The following is an 18,460-nucleotide window of genomic DNA, read 5'->3' as shown; positions in this document are numbered from 1 at the left end:
GTGCTTATATAAATAAATAAAATCTTTAAAAAAATAAAAAAAAAATTTAAAAAGTAAAAAAAAAAAAAAGATAACCACTTGAGCAGTCCAGTCTCTGAGGTAATTTCCCAAGGGTGGGGGACAGATCTACATGGCGGTGAGGAAACGCTGCGAGTAAAATCTCCCATTAAAAAAAGTTAATAGGGAGGAAAAGCGGCAGGTCCCAGTGAGAACTGGGACACGGAAGATAAACAGACGACTCCAGCAAACTACCCGAAGAAGAAAGCTGCCATTAAAGAGGATTAGAAGGAAGGAAAGCTCAGAACCCTGCTACCCTCCCCCAACCACAAAGTCGGCACTCTCCGACCAATGGGAAGGAGGAAAAAACAAAAAACTAAAACGACCAACAAGAACAAACTACGCAGCAAGCGGGACTGTGAGTGGAAAGGAACTATTTCAGCCACCACACCCCGTGAACTGGAGCTGTGGAGAACCCTGCAGGATTCGCCGCGGAGGTGAGCGAATGGCTCCAGGCGCCATTAGAGAACACTCTGGAGACCTACACACAGCCCCAGGCCAGCCCGTAAGCTTGCGTGGAAAAGCGGCACGCTTGAAAAGCAAACGAGGAACGCAGCTGCCCAGGTCCCCGCACCTGTGACCTAGGCTTGAGGGGAGACGCGTGGGGGCCCTTACTGAGGTGAATGTCCCTCACTGAGTAATCAGAAACTAGGTGCCCAGGCACAGGAGTGGGGTGCAAAAGGCGCCATTTCTGCGGACACTGAACTGGGCTACAGCCCGCGTCCTGGACCTGAGGGTTTTGGAACTGAGACCCAGGGCACGAAAATTGGGGTGTGGGTTCCCCTCGATGGTGGGGCACAAGGTAGACACAGCACCCCAAAACCGTTGAGGCTTTCCCCCACTCTGTTCCCTGTCCCATGGGGTGAAAAAAAAACAGCTCCCCAAGGACACTAGGAGAGATCTCTGGCGCCACCTAGCGACCAGAAAAAAAAATCACCAACACCCCATAGAACAGGGACCTTTCTTCAGAAAAGACTGCTTGAAACCGGCAGAAGGCTACCTGAGGAGCCAGTGGTGAGCTGGGAAGTTTGCCTATGCCAGGGCTCTTCTGACCAGCAATCCAAGCCCAGAGGAGGAGAGGGCACCCACGCTGGGGCAGACCGGGCGCGGAGAAGAGTGTGCCCGAGACCGGGCGCACAGGGGGTGCGTCCTGCATCACCATTTTAGAACAGGGACATATCTCCAGTAAAGACTGCCTGAAACGAGCAGAAGGCTCCCGGAGGAGCCAGAAGTGAGCTGGGAAGTTCGCCCACGCCAGGCCCCTTCTGGCCTGCAGTCCAAGCCCAGAGGTGGAACGGGAACCCACCACCGGGGCAGACCAGGCACACAGGGAGTGCATCCCACATCAACATTTTAGAACAGGGACATTTCTCCAGTAAAGACTGCTTGAAACCGACAGATGGCTCCCGGAGGAGCCAGAGGGGAGCGGAGAAGTTCACCCAAGATGCCGGCCAGTCCCAGCAACACAGTGTCCCAATGCATATGGCAAATTAGAAAACAGACAGTAGGGAGTAGAAGAACCACACACAACATAGCAACTCCTCAGGAAAAAAGCACACCATAAAAAGAAAACCACCCCCCAGATTGCAACAACAGTAACTTGGAAGAACTTCTGAGCCTTCCAGAAAGAAAATTTAAAATTGCAATGATTAAAAAAATGACAGAAGTCATAAATAAAACAATGATAAGGGGAAAATAATCAATGATCAGATGAATGAAATTGAGTCCCTAAGAGGGAAATGCAGGAGATCAAAGAATGCAGGAGATGTAAAAGAAATTTAGGAGATCAAGATCTAAAAGAAATGCAGGAGATCAAAGAATTAGTGGAGGCACTAAAGAACTCTGGCAAAAGCAATGAAAGCAGAATAGATGAAATGGAAGAACGAATAAGCACTCTTGAAGACACAGAAATAAAAAGAACCAAAACAGAAAAGGAAAGAGAAGTACGAAGGAAAAAGACAGAAGAAAGACTTTGGGAACTATCTGACACCATGAGGAAAGGAAATATAAGAGTTATAGGAATACCAGAAGGAGAGGAGAGAGATGTAGGAACAGAGAAAATATTCAAGGAGATAAATGAAGAGAACTTCCCAAACGTGGAGAAGGAGATGAAAATTGATATACAAGAAACAAGAAGAACACCAAACTTCCACGACGAGAGGGAAAAAACAGCAAGACACATAACAGTAAAGCTTCCAAGAATCCAGGACAAGGAAAAAATAATGAAACTGACAAGAGGGAAGAAACAGATAACATACAAAGGAAAACCAATCAGGCTGACATCAGACTTCTCCGAAGAAACACTACGGTCAAGGAGAGAATGGAGGGACATAGTCAACAGACTCCAAGAAAACAGATGCCAACCAAGAATACTCTATCCTGCAAAGCTCTCCTTCCTCTATGAAGAAAGAATAAGGACCTTCCAAGACAAACAGAAACTTTGGAATTTCATTACGACTAAACCCCCACTCCAAAAAATACTACAAGGAGTCCTAAAGCCAGAACCTCAGAGGGATGAATAACAATGAAAGAAGGCCAAAAAAAAGTTATTAAAAGAATAAATGAATAAAATCAAAGGAAAGACAAACACAATGGCAAATACAGATGCTAACATATCAATATTAACTCTAAATGTAAATGGACTAAACTCTTTAATAAAAAGACACAGAGTCACAGGCTGGATTAAGAAACAAAACCCAACCTTTTGCTGTCGCCAGGAAACACATTTAGCTACAAAAGATAAAAATAGATTCAAAGTTAAAGGATGGAAAACAATCCTACAAGCAAATGGACCAAAAAAGAAAGCAGGAACAGCTATACTTATATCAGATAAAACAGATTTCAAACTCAAAAAGGTAAAAAGAGACCCCAAAGGTCACTACATTATGATCAAGGGGACAATACTTCAAGAAGAAATAACACTCATTAACATATATTCACCAAACGAAGGAGCACCAAAATATATCAGACAACTATTGTCATCTCTGAAAACAGACATCAGAGAAAACACATACATAGTGGGAGATTTCAACACACCACTAACAACAATGAATAGATCAACGAGACAAAAAATAAGTAAAGAAACTAAAGCTCTAAATAAGGACCTAGAGTGCTTGGGCTTAACAGACGTCTATAGAACACTAAACCCAAAAAAAAACGGAGTACACATTTTTCTCAAGTGCACACGGATCATTCTCTAGGATCGATCACATACTGGGACACAAGACAAACATCAACAGATACACCAAGATTGAAATCATACCAACCATCTTTTCTGACCATGAAGGCATCAAACTAGAAATAAACCATAAAAAGAAGGCAAGGAACTCTCCTACCTCTTGGAGATTGAAAACCACACTACTGGAAGACCACTGGACTAATGAGGATATCAAAGAAGAAATTAAAAAATTCTTTGAATTGAATGACAATGAGGACACCAATTTCCTAAATGTATGGGATGCTGCAAAAGCAGTAATAAGAGGAAAATATATAGCAATAGAGGCTCACATCAAGAAACAAGAAAGAACTCAAAGAAACAACCTAATCTTGAAGCTCAAAGATCTAGAAAAAGAACAACAAAAAAACCCCAAAACCAGTAGAAGAAAAGAAATAATAAAAACCAAAGCAGAAATAAATGAAATTGAAACTAAAAAAACAATCCAAAAGATCAATGAAACCAAGAGCTGGTTCTTCAAAAAAATCAATAAAATAGACAAACCCCTAGCCAGGCTCACACAGGAAAAAAGGGAGAAAGCACAAATAAACAGGATCATAAATGAAAGAGGAGAAATCACAACGGACGCAGCAGAAATCAAAACAATAATCAGTAACTACTATGAACAGTTATATGGAAACAAGTTCAACAATCTAGAGGAGATGGACAAATTCCTACAACTCTACAATCATCCAAAGCTAGATAGAGAAGAAGTAGAACACCTAAACAGACCAATTACAAGCAGCGAAATTGAAATGGTAATCAAAAATCTCCCCAAAAACAAAAGCCCAGTACCTGATGGATTTACAAATGAATTCTACCAAACATTCAGAGAGGAATTAATGCCTATCCTTCACAAACTCTTCCAAAAAATTGAGAAGGAAGGGACAATACCAAACACGTTCTTGAAGCCAACATTACACTAATACCAAAACCAAATAAGGACAACACAAGGAAAACGACAGGCCAATCTCCCTAATGAACACTGATGCAAAAATCCTCAATAAAATTTTAGCTATCAGAATCCAACAATGTATCCATAAGATAATTCACCACGACCAAGTAGGATTCATGCCAGGGACACAAGGATGGTTCAACATCCGAAAATCAATCAATGTTATCCAACACATCAACAACAAGAAATATAAAAAACATATGATAATATCAATAGATGCTGAGAAAGCTTTTGACAAAGTGCAACACCCATTCATGATAAAAGCCCTTGAAATTCTTGGGATACAAGGAACATAACCTCAACATCATAAAGGCCATATATGACTAGCCAACAGCCAGTATCATTCTCAGTGGTGAAAAGTTGAAAGCATTTCCATTAAGATCTGGAACAAGACAAGGATGTCCACTCTCACCACTGCTTTTCAATATAATACTGGAAGTCCTAGCCAGAGCAATAAGACAAGAGAAAGACATACAAGGAATCCAAATAGGAAAAGAGGAAGTCAAACTATCACTATTTGCAGATGATATGATAATATACATAGAGAACCCCAAAAACTCCACAGAAAAACTAATTCAACTCATCAATCAGTTCAGTAAAGTGGCAGGATACAAAATCAACACGCAAAAGTCAGTAGCCTTCCTATACACAAACAATAAATCTGAACAAGAAGAAATCAAAAAATACCATCGAAACAAAAAACAATCAAATACTTGGGAATAAATCTAACAAAAGAGGTAAAGGACCTATACAAAGAAAACTATAAAACACTGTTAAAAGAAATAGAAGAAGACACAAAGAAATGGAAAGACACCCCCTGCTCATGGATTAGAAGAATAAACATTATTAAAATGGCCATCCTACCAAAAGCAATATACTGATTCAATGCTATTCCAATCAAAATTTCAATGTCATTCTTCAAAGAAATAGAACAATTATTGATGAAATTCATATGGAATCACCAAAACCCCCGAAAAGCCAAAGCTCTCCTGAAAAAAAAAAGAAGGGAATGGAGGCATCACACTCCCAGACATCAAACTATACTACAAAGCCATAATCATCAAAACTGCATGGTATTGGAACAAGAACAGACATACAGACCAATGGAATTGAATAGAAAATCCAGAAATAAACCCACAGATTTATGGTCAACTAATCTTTGACAAAGGAGCAAAGAATATGCATGGGAGCAAAGAAAGTTTGTTCAATAAATGGTGCTGGGAAAACTGGGTCGCTACATGCAAAAGAATGAAGCTTGACCACTACCTCACACCATACACAAAAATCAACTCAAAATGGATTAAAGAACTAGACATAAGACCTGAAACCATAAAATACATAGAAGGAAATATAGGCGAAACACTACGTGATATGCACATCAAAGACATCTTTACAGACACATCACCCAAAGCAGTGACAGTGAAGGCAAAGATAAACATCTGGGACTACATCAAATTAAAGAGCTTCTGCACAGCAAAAGAGACAATAACAAAAACAAAGAGAAACCCCACCGACTGGGAGAACATTTTTGCACACAACACTAATGATAAAGTACTGATCACAAAAATCTACAAAGAGCTGATGAGATTCAGCACAAACAAAGAAAATAATCCAGTCAAAAAATGGGCAGAAGAGCTAAAAAGAAACTTCTCTGAAGAGGAAATGCAAATGGCCAACAGGCATATGAAAAAATGTTCAACATCACTTGTAATCAGGGAAATGCAAATCAAAATTACCATGAGATACCACCTTCCACCAGTGAGAATGGCACATATTAAAAAAACTAGCAACAACAAATGTTGGCGAGGATGTGGAGAAAAAGAACTCTCCTGTACTGTTGGTTGGAGTGCAAACTGGTCCAACCACTGTGGAGAGCTGTGTGGAGATTTCTGGACCCACTAAACATAGAGCTTCCATATGATCCAGCAATTCCACTCCTAGGTATTTACCCAAAGGACACAGAAACATCAATTCCAAAGAACACCTGCACCCCTATGTTTATAGCAGCACTGTTCACATTAGCTAAGCTTTGGAAACAACCCAAATGCCCGAAAATAGATGACTAGATCAAGAAGATGTGGTACCTATACACCATGGAATATTACTCAGCATTCAAAAAAGATAAACACATGCAATTTGCAGCAACATGGATGGCGCTGGAAGGGATCATGCTCAGCGAAATGAGCCAGAAAGAAAAAGAAAAATATCGGATGGTCTCACTCATAGCAGGAATCTAGAAAACTTAAATAAGGGACCAGGAAAAAGAATAACTATAAGAAAGAAAATATCAAAATCAACAAACAACTATAAACAAGAGACACTATATGGGGGTGGGGGTGGGGAGGGGAGGGATTGGTGTCAAAATAAGGGGATTGTAATTGTATGGGGAATATAAAAATAAAATTTATTTTAAAAAAAAATTCCCAAGGGCTGCACTTTGCTTATTTACAGCTCTTTCCCTTTCAAGATTCATGGCCAGGGCCTCAGCACTCCTATCTAAATAAAGTTGCATTTCAGAAGGGTGGGGTGGCAACCCCCCCTTCTGTTGTCTAGGGACTTTGCAGCAAATAGTTGTACCTGCTCAAAAAACGATGCAATCAGTATACCTGATTTGAAGACTGTTATGTATAAAAGGAATCCCTTGTCCTTAAACCAGTGCTCAGAGCTTACGGGCCTTATGGGGCTACCCAGGTCTGGGACCTCATGTGTGAGTAATACTTATCCTGACCTCATCATTCCTGAAGTACTGTTTGGTGTTCCTCTGCCTGGGTAAAAGGCCAGAATTTCTACAAGAGAGCTATAACTGTAACAGTGCTATTGTTTTAACACTGTTATAGCTACAGCTATAACAGTGCACTATAACTTACAGGTCAAACTGGTTGACCTCCCTGGTGGTGCAAGGGGTTAACACACAGCGCTGTGAAGCTATCCTCAGCCACTGCAGCACAAGTTGGATCCCCGGCCAGGGAGGTGGCCCACGTGGCACGGCAGACCTCTCCTGTGTTGCCTGCTGCTCCCCTCAGTAGTGTAGTTCAGTCAGTCTGCCTGTTCTGTTCCCCACTCTGTCTCTGCTGAATCCTCTCACCCTCCCATACTTCTGGCCTGTACCCCAGTTCTTGTATGCATAAATAAATAAAAGAAATCTTTACAAACTGATTGAGTGGCATTACAAAGATCTAATTTGTTGGCTATTTAAAGAAATCCAAAACAAATCCAGAGGAACAGTGTGAATTTGAGCAGCCCTAATAGATTATGATTTCCATGGATACCACTGCCCCCCAGGGCTAAAAAGCAGCAGAGCATTGTGAACCAACACTAGGCTCCCCAACCAACAGTAGGGCTCCTTGGTGAGGTATCTTCATTAGGAGTGGTATGTAATGGAACTTAGCCATTTTTTGAAGCTATTAAGATGCATCACCCTGGATTTGTTCCTTGGCAGTGGGCTCAGGAAGCCAATATATGGCCCATAACCTTGTATTTCTGCTGCATGTGAATGCAAATTGGTTGGCTTTGTCTTTGTTTCAGTTTAATAAATCCTCAGATGATTCTCCCCTGTCTGCCTCCAGGAAGAATTATTGCCTTAATGGGAAATGAAGATAAAATGATACTCATGGTCTCTCCAAATAAAATATTCCCTATACTGGATGTCTCTGTTTCCTTTTGAAGGTTTCATAAGAGTGCACTATAACTTATTACTTTATTCACTCGGCCAGCGTGCACTGAGTGAATAATACTTGCTAGGCACTGTGCAAGGTTTGGGGAATGTGCCTGTAAATGAGACAGGCATTATGCTCAACTGGTCAGGAAGACATGTTAGATAAACTGACAGATATAACAAGTGATCAATAAGACCAGGGTGAGATTGGAGCTTATGCCAGAGGAAACAATCCAAGGAGAAATGTTTTAAGTGACAGCTGGAGAATAAGCTGGAGTTAGAGAAACAGATGAAGTTAAAGTAGAGATATAAATTCTGAGAAACACATTGAACCCAGTCGTGAACAAATGCCAGTCTTGGGGACTGGTGCAAAATGACCTCCGGAGTGGTTTGAGGGGGAATCTGCCAGACTGCTGCTATCTGGAGCCCCTCTCTATTCTAGCTGAGCCTCATTGGCCTTGCAGAGAAGGGGCAGAGGAATTTTGCAGCCAGCTCCCTCCTAGGTGTGTTGCTGTTTCAGAGAAGCTTCAGTTTGGTCTGGTTGCATCCTGACCTGTGAGAGGCCACTTACACAGCTTCAGGGAAGCAGGGTTTCTGTGCATGAGCAATGTGTCCCAGCTTCACCTTCCCCTTTTTTTGGAAGTAGATCTTTTCTGGCCTGACCATTCCTACAGCTGCAATACTTCACTGTCTTCCTTATATATATCAAGAGGCTACAAATATTAAGTGTGTTTTGTACGTGATTGCACTAACAGATATGCTGAACAGAAAGACTGAACAGATACGAGACAGAATAAATACTGCTAAGAAGAGAAGGCTAGAAGAATACAGGTAAGTATAATTTTTCTGAGTTTAAAAGTTTGTTCTTCCATTTATAATTGTCAATCCAAAAATAGCATTAGAAACTAAAGTTGTACCAAAGGGTCTAACTAAGTAGATTGTATCTAGCAGTAAATTTTGAAATCAGTTCATATCGACTCACTGGAACCAATTTTGTGAGCCTATTGTTAAAACATTTTTACCTTGAAATTGGCCATAATCGATATTTACACCACAGCAACAAGCCACAAATAGAACTTTTTAATTTCCAGAAAACTAAGTTTATCCACCACCACTACCTCTGTCCCAATTCCCCAGTTCTCACCCTGGTCAGCCACCACTGTTACCAATTTCTTTTGTGTCCTTCTAGAAATATTTTCTCCCTCGCACACACATACACATATCTGTTATAAATATTAACAATCATACTCGCCATTCTGCATCCCAATTTTTTCACTTAATACCGTATCTTGGGGATTGTGACCTATTAGTACATACAGACCTACCTCAATCTTTTCATTGGGTGCATAGTAGTCTATTGTAAAAGTGTGCCAGACTATATTTAACCAGTGGCCTATAGTGGATATTTATGTTGCTTTAATTTATTGCCACAACAAACAAAGCTATGATAACTTTATACCCATTTCTTGTGCACAAAATATTAACTTCAATTTAATGTGTATTTATCAAGTTTCTGTACTAGCTAAGATATTGAACAGTAAAACAGATCCTCCTCTCAGGTGTCCTCAAACTATTTGACACAGAACCCTGAGCTGGACCACAGAAGGATTCCATTTCCTCCATTTTTTGTCTAAAAGAAGCGTGTGAGTCCAGCAAGAAGATAATGTATGCAGCAGCATACACACACACAAGCACAGTGCGATATGCTACAACACATTTGTAAATATATTATGGGAACTCAGGAAGCAAATTGATTCCACGTGGCTAGCAAAAGTTTGTGGAAGAACTGAGCTCCGACGAAGGAGAAGGGGCAGGAAGCACACCTTACCCATGTTGGCTGCCTCCACAGAGCCAAGCACTTTTCTAGCTTTTAAATAAGAGCTATGTAAATAAAAATGGATTTATGTTAGCCATAAACAAATGTTTCCTGATTGCAGGAGATTCCAAAGTTATCGTGGGAGCTGTTGTGTAATAGACCTACCCACAGAGTTGTTAGAAGGGAGTAGATTCCTGCTTGTCTGGAAGCTGTGACTGTAAAGCCGGTCTGACTCAATGGGTCAGGTGAGGTTAAAAGTCTCTGTCAACCTAGTAATTTTCTCCACCTGGATTCACATACACACATACATCAAATCTGTACCTGGGAGCCCAATTTTGGTCTCAATTTTAAAGACTACACGAATGCAGCCCACCTCAGACTGATGCTTAATGTGTGAGACATTTCCATGTGCTCCAGTGCCTGTGAATGTCTCCTAGTTCCACCTTCCTTGCAATTACTGTACCCATGTAGCACAGCAACTTCTGAGATACTGACCTTTGTTTCAGTCCACCCCAGTGTACAAAAACACTTGGATTAAATGCATTTGACTCAGTTTTGCCCAACACCTTCCTGCCAGCTTCATGATCCAGAAACCAGAGCTGGTGCTCAGAACAAGTTAGCAGCCTTGACTGATCCTCTTGTGCAATCTAATCACTTTGACCCTTTCCTAATAAAATTCTGGTAATTAAACTCTTCGCTGCCAAAGACTGCTTTTTACTTGCTCCCTATTTCTGAGAATTTACCAATTAAGTCTGTGCCTGGGTGACCGAAAAAAAAAAAAGGGGGGGTGGGGAGCCAGTTGAGAAAGCCCCTGAGCCACAGGCCCAGAGCTCACTTAAAAAGTTCCAAAGTTGGCCGACCTGTCTATATTCTAAAGCCCACCTTCCCCCCCTACCAAAATTAGGTAAATGTTTTCTCATGCCTAAAATCTACCTTGATTTAATAACCCACTTTATGTCAGGCACAGATACATAGATAATCTTTTCAACACCCACTGTCTCACTGTTAACAATGCAGGAACAGGTGTGTAAAATGACAGTAACTTTTGTTATCTGCCATGTCAAAATCAGGGAGTTCCATTTCAACAAGTATTTTTGGGTTAATAGGAAGCTATGAAATTGCAACTTTTAAAGCATTAGAACATTTAATTCCAAAATATTTAATCCCAAAGCTATGTGTAATCTAACATGGAAGTTGATGATTGCATAGGTTTACCAAGAGGCCACTGGGTCACACGTATTTAGACCTCCTTGCTCTAGGGGTGTTCAAGCCAGGGACACCCAGAAGCTGGTTGGAAATGCAGAATCTCAAGACACACTGCAGACTTACTGAATAAGAACCTGCATTTAGTACGTTAATCTGTGTGCTCATTAAAGTTGGAGAAACTGTCATAAAAGAATTGAAGTCTTCTTTTAAAAGACCTACAGTCAATAGGTTGAAATAACCAGCTTTTAAATTAAAAATTATACATTTCTAATTATACTGGACTTAGACATTAAAATATCTTTCTACTAACAGTTTCCCACTGTAAGAGAGCAGTGGGCCTCACAGTTACATGCCCTGACTTCCTGGGTGGGCTGCTGGGAGTGAGGAGCTGGACAGGCCTGCAAAGTAGACTTTGGAAGACAGGTGGGCGGGGCTTGGGATTTTTCCAGCTAACTCCTGCCTGTGGCTCAGGGATTTTCTCAGCTGGCTCCCCTCCTGCTTGGCCCCTGGCTCAGCTGAGCTATCTAACACCCTTCCATTTGCCAGCCAGTAAGTTTTCTCTTCCTATGCTTTCACCAGTCTCCTTTTTCCTCACTTGATATGTAAATACATCTTTTTTTGTTTCTCTCTCAAGGATGTGGATGAAGACCCATTAACTAAGTCACTCTTTTCCTCAAGCCCCTCCCCATTTTGCCATCACCAGTATTCATTTTGGATTACCCTATTACAATTTGAGGTAGTCAGAGAGGTTCTGCCTTCCACTTGGGTCCATCACCACCCAATCTCGCCCTTTACTGTCTTCCTCCTCCTGTCTTCCTCCTACTGTCTTCCTCTCTCCCTGTAGCACCCACTCCCAGACACAGACCTAAGGTGCAGCATACCCTGGTCCTGAAGTCTCTCTTGGCACAGCCTTCTCTTGCTGGCTCTCCAGGGCAATCACGTCTGTGTCTCACACAGTTGATGTCACACTGCTGAATTCCTCCCTCCCTAAACCAAACCGACTGGCTATTTTTAACATTGTGTCTAGAACATCTATGACTTTCAGTGCAGCTAGCTGACTTATTTAGTCAAACTATAACAGGGTGGTGCCCAGGAAAGGGGGAAGTTCCAGGTTCCCTGTCCCACCCAAAGGAGGGTGGAGCTGAGCAGAGAGAAGAGAAGAAGCTGGAGAGGAGTCTGGAGAAGGAAGGAAGCAGTATGGAGAGCAAGAAGGAGACCTGGAGGAGGAGGCACATGGAGCAGAGATATGTGGAGAAGCTGCACTTGCCTTTTGGTCCTGGACTGGCTGAAGCAGATGTAGGTGAGAGACCCGTGGGGAGGTTAACAATGGCAGCTTCTATCTTGGTTTTGATTTTGCTCTTTTCCTCACAGACTTGTCTGACTGTTTCTGACCCTTTTCTATGGGTCCCCCACCGGAAGGTGCTTTAGACTTTTGGCAGGCTTCTGAGCCTTGCTTTGGGCCAATCCTGTTTGGGTGGACTTTTACCCATGAGGGGATGGATATCTTTGGGTGCTTGATTTAGAAACTATATTCTTTGTCTTTTCTCTATTGCACGCTAATTGTATTAAAGTTCCTTCCCATTAGTCTTATTTTGTCTTGATGCAGTGGATGGCAGAACCTATTTAGAGCAGACAGGTTTTGGGGTTCTGGGGTGCCTCTCTCCATGACCTGTAAAAAACCTGGAGATCATGACCCTCCAGTGCCTATTCTCCTTCAAAACTTTGCAATGACTTTCTGAGGATATAGCTTAATCATCGTTATCTTTGCCAATTCCCTGATGGCAACAAGAGAAAAAAGCATCTTCCAAGTGAACAACAAAAATGTACAAAGGCCCTGAAAATGGAAGGAGCTTTTTATCATTGAGGAACTGAAAGACAATTGGGGCTGACACAAAGTGAGAATTGATTGCCATATCATGAGAAACAGATGGCGAAGGAGATCCAAGATAGTGGCAGAGGACTTTTCCAAGATGTATACCAAAAATGACCCAGGAATAGGACACCACTAAGAAAATCCCAAAGCCTGGTAGTGAGGCTGAAGCACCCCCCTGCACTCAGAGACCAACACAGACTGCATTGGAAGGGGTGTGAAGGACAGTGGGTAGACAGAAGCCTTAAAGAGGCCGTGAGGCCAGAGGGCTGGGGAGACACAGATTGTAATGGGAAGAAATACAGGGACGTGACTAGAGGCGGGGGAATGAAAGAATTCACCAGAGACAGTGGAGAACAAAAAAGGTAGATGTATTGAAATACCCTGCAAGGGAGCAGAGATGAGACAGAGAGGTCTACATGCAAAGAAACATTTGATACTTTCTTTCATATTCTGTTTTTGTGGACTTTCTAACTTGGGGCAACACTTAGCACCAATTAACTGCTGTGATGTCTGGTGTCCGGTGCTGGCCTTTGGCACACAACATTCCCTGGCCTCTGCCTCTGCATTTCTGGAGCTGGGCAGGTTTTTCTGGTCACTGGTCCATCTTACGGCCTGTCTCCAAGGCAACCTTATCATTCCCTTATCTATTCAAGCCTCCAAGCCAGGCTGTAGGGCAATGAGTAAGTAAGGGCTTAGTTTTTAAATGGCACCCTGGAAGTTTATTAAATGGCCCACTGGAAGTGCCACCAATCCAGCCAGGAATTTTGGGGAGAGAAGAGCAGAGGCTGTGTGGAGACACTTAACCTTGGCCTTGAAACTCAAAGCTGAGGGGCTGGTGTTCTCCACCTGTGCTGGGACCCCTTTAAGGAGGACGTCAGCAACAAACTTGTGAAAGGTTCAGGAGAGATTCTCAGACTTCAGAGATACCAAAAGTCACCTTTAGAGCTTGTTAAACTATACATATCCCAGATTCCCCTTGAGAATTAGTGTTTATAAATTATAAAGCTGGTGGCTGTAGCAATCTACATTTTACACAAATATCGTTATCGCCGGAGATTCTGTGACTCACAGACCTCACAGACCATACTTAGCGAGGCGCTGGTCCAGACCAGCTGTTGTCAATGTTGGCTGCTTGTTGGAATTATCTCAGGTGCTTTAAAAAATACTGACGCCTCTACCCTTCTCTCTATGCAGCCTAGAGGTATTTAAATGATCCTTGCAACAATATGATTTATGGGAAAAGTATATTTGGTCATTCAGATGACCAAAATATGTTATTCTCACCCATATTTGGTCTTCACAGATCCAGTCTCAGTTTCCCCAAAGCCTTGGGGAGTGTTAAGAGTGTTAAACTTGTCTCTTGTTATGCTAATGAGCAATTTGGAAAACACCTGAGGTTGGAGGTTAATTGGTTGGGAAACCAATTTGAATAGCAGGAAGGACTTTCAATCCTCCCCCTCCCCATCCCCCCAACTTCTGGCAGAGAAGGAAGAGGTCAGAGTTCAGGCACCAGGAGTGGGTGATTTAATCAACTCTGCTTCTGTACTGAAGCCTCCAGAAAAGCCAAAAGGAGAGGGTTGGGGAGTTTTCATATTGGTTAACCTGGAGATTCGGGGAGAATCCTGTGCCTGGAGCAGGAATGGGCGCTCCATATCCTTCCCCCAGAGCTTGCCTACGTGTCTGTTATTGTTCTGAACAATAACATTTGTAATAAATTGGCGATCCAGCAAGTAAACAGGTTTACTGAGCTCTGTGAGCCACTTTAGTAAAAAAAAAAAAAAAAAAAATGAGGCTGAAGAGGGAGTCAAAGGAACTTGAGAAACACAGGCAATAACTGGCTATAAGGGCAGGAAGGACACGGGGCAGGTTTTCTGATCCCATGCAGACCGGGTAAAGGAGGAGTCAGAGTCCTCAGTGGTTTTGGGAGGTTTTTATTGGGATTATCAGGGACACGGCAGGCAGGGGTGCTGGAGGGCCAGGAGGCTGGTAGGCCTCCCAGCCCCCAGCAAGTCTTCACTCTATCTGGGCTCTCCGGCCTTCTCTGCTTCTCTCTCGGCTTCTGCTCGTTCTTGGCTTCTCTTTCGGCTTCTACTGGCGTCCTCATGACGCTGCCCTTAAAAGCCCAGTTTTAGCCCAGGTGAGCCCCATCTACCTATGCCCACACCCCACTCCAGGTGCCCACCATCAGGCATGCATTCAGGACCGCAAGGCTCCATCATCTATCCTGATGGCGGGAGGGCAGAAAAGCCTGACATTTTTTTCCTTACCCTACACTGGCTTTGTTGCCGGCATCTGAATTGGGCGGGCTTGGAAGCTGGGATGAACTGAGTTGAATCCTTAGACATCCTGCTGGTGTCTGAGAATTGCTTGGGGTATGGAACTTCCATTCACACTGAAACTGGTTCCAGGAACCCTAAACTATCCGGAAATGACTCTAGTTGATTCTCAAATTTGAGAATCAAAGGTCTCTAGCCTGGGGTACTCATCACAGAGCAGGCCTGGTTGCAGCATCTTAAATAGCGGAGTGGGACTTTAGAAAAAGCGAACAAAAAGAGAAATGTTCCGAGGGCAAAGCTTGCTTATATATTCTAACCAGTCAACAAGGGCTTGTCTGTCTGGGTGCCAAGCAGTGCTCCTGGGGCTACAAATCTCAGGATCAGGCTTGCTAGCCAAAGCCAGGGAACCAGAACCTGGGACAGAGTTCTCTCTTCAAGTCTCAAATCCCTGTTATTCCTTGGCCTTAGAAACACAGGGGCCGGGTACACCCAACCTGGGCGCATATTTTAAGACTGCTTCATTCTCCATGAATAAACATGAGAGAAAATGTGTGGAGAGAAAAAAAAACATTTATCAATTATGAGTCTTCGAAAACTCCCAAGACTATGCAGCTTTAATGGCTGGGTGATTTTGAAAGGAAAACTTGTAAATTGAGCTGCACCTGAACTCCTAATAAAAAGCCATTAAATTAATTGACTCTCAGCACTCACTAACAATAAGCCTGAGCTGCATTTCCAAGTCAAAACTGGCTGAAATCACAATGATCCTTATGTTCAGGCCACTCCAATTAAACAGACACTGCAGATCTCTCCTCCCAGGGGAGGTTATCCCAGGCAGTCTTACTAACAGAGGGTTAGAGCTCTTGAAAAGAACACTTGTCATAGTATTTTTGTCACCTGAAGTTCCAAATTGATTGGAGTACAAATTACAAATTAACTAGATCTCTGGGGGTATGATCAAATTGCAACAGGGTGGTCCCCAGGAAAGGGGGAGGTTCCCTGCCCCACCCAAGGGAGGGTGGAGCTGAGCAGGGAGAGAAGAAGCGGCAGAAGAGCTGCCCCTCTCCCTGTCCTATAACAAAATCAGTCCGATCCCCCAGGACCAGACTGCTTGCCTAGGCTGTGACTCATCACCTACCTCTCTGGGAGCAGCCCAGGAAGAGGACCCCAGTCTCCAAGGTCATGATGAGCAGGATAAGGTTGGGGCAAAGAATGCACGGGCCCTTGACAACTCTCATCCTGCTTTATATTTTTAATATGGATGAGATATGTTGAGTACCTGTTTTCACCCTATTCTCTGCCCAAATCAGTGTAAATAATACTTTGATTAAACTCCTCACAAATTAATTAAATTGAGTGTAGCATCTAGGAGAAGACTAGGGAACCTTCTTAGGTTCATCTAAGCATTTAGACTCATAAGACTCATTCCATTTGCCCAGAGCTAAGCCTGACTGTACAGGAAACTTAGGAGTTCCTCTTCCATTGGAGTAGTTGTTGGAGCCATTAATGAAGAGGTGAAGAAGAACAGCTTCCCAGGGATCCCCAAATGCCATTTTAGGTGTGAGGGAATGACAATATATCCAACAGAGAGAGGAATCACGCTGGCTTAGAAGCTCTGTGCCTCACAGCACAATCTTCTGTAATAATTCCATAGGCATAACTTCCAGGGTACCTGTGAGACTTTCCCAGTTACAAAAGTCACCACACGCAGAGAAACCTAAAAGCATCATGTCCCAGTCAGCTTAGTTATGGCTCCTATTCTAGATACAATTTACCCAGTAGGAGTTATTTCTGCCATAATCAATCTTGGTCTTTGTAGGACATGGAGGAAAGCAAAAATCTACCACCCCAAAATTGATGTTTTTGGGAAAAATTATTTCCAGCAATGTTGCCTGGAATATAACTGACATTTTCCCTTTACCAAGTTTTTAGGGAAATGGAGTAAGAAAGATAAGCAAAGGTCAAATTTTTATGGAAAAAGGACTGTTCCTCATTGGGATACAGACCCTATGTCTCTATGTCTTGTCTTATCTATTTCAGCTTGTAGTGCCAGGAAGGCACAGAGCAGGATCCCTATGACGCGAGCAGACCGGTGAAGGAGAGCCTGGAGCCCTCAGTGGCTTTTATTGGGTTTACCAGGTACACAGTGGGCTGAGGGGCTGGGATGCTGGCAGGCCCCCCAGCCCCTGGCAAATCTTCACTCCATCTGGGCCCTCTGGCATTCTCTCGTGGCCCCTACTTCTCTTTCACTCTGCATCTTTCACTCTGGCATCCCCGTGATGCCACCCTATAAGCCCAGTCTCTCAGCCAAGGTGTATCCACCTACGTATGCCCACACCCCAATCCAGGTGCCTACCATCAGGCATGCATTCAGGACTGCAAGGATCCATCATCAATCCTAATGGCAGGAGGGCAGAAAAGCCTGATACTTTACTTACCCAACACAGCTATCATAGGAAAATGGTAGTCTGCTAAAATCCTCCTATTTTTATTTATTTGTCATTGTATTACCATCACATTTTGCTTTATGCTTTCATGATATTATTCCTTTTCTTTTATTGTCTTTTTTTAAATTATTTTTAAGGTGACTTTGGTCTACAACATTGTATATGATTCAGAAATATAGGATCCCACCCCTTCAGGTATATGCCACCATATCACACCCCTCCACCAAGGCACCCATAATTCATAAATGACTTTCATATTAGTAACAACTGTTATCAATCCCAGTTGATCTTTAACCAGTTTAGAGCTTTTACATTGATTGAACTTATTTTGTTTCATTTTAACACTGTCACCTTTCCAATAAATTAATAAACTATTTTTCAGGACAGCTTTAGGTTGACAGAACAATTGTTGGGAAAATACAAGTTTCCCAGTTTCCCCAACTATTTACATCTTGTATTAGTGCTGCATGATTTGTTACAGTCGATGAATCAATATTGATTCAATATTGATATGAATCAGTATTCATCAAACTAAAATCAGTGTTCACTCTGTGTTATACATTTTGTGGATTTTAACAAATGGATAATGACAAATGGATAATGACATCATTACTCTCATATAGAATAGTTTTGTTGATGTCTCTTTTTACATATCTTCTCTTTCGAACTTTTGTGAATCATTCGAGTTTAGAATGATCCGCTCTTACAAAGAAATCCCTCTTGCAGGGAGGTTTACACAGAAACATCAAAAGCAAACTCCACCAACCCTCAGAGTTTCTCCCATGAGATCAAATTTTTCTCAAAAAGATCAATTTGGGGGGTGGCAGATTTTTGCTTCCCTCCATCTCCTTCAAAGACCAGACACTCTCCCATTATATTACTGCCTTTTTATTGTTCGCCTCATCTTCCCTGACAAGTTAAATATTTTCTAGTCTCAATTAAAAACAACCTTTGTCAAACT

The sequence above is a fragment of the Talpa occidentalis genome, unplaced genomic scaffold (assembly GCF_014898055.3).
Source record: "Talpa occidentalis isolate TD23 unplaced genomic scaffold, MPIMG_talOcc4v2.1 talOcc4.5, whole genome shotgun sequence".
NCBI lineage: Eukaryota > Metazoa > Chordata > Mammalia > Eulipotyphla > Talpidae > Talpa > Talpa occidentalis.
This window is presented reverse-complemented; position numbering follows the sequence as displayed.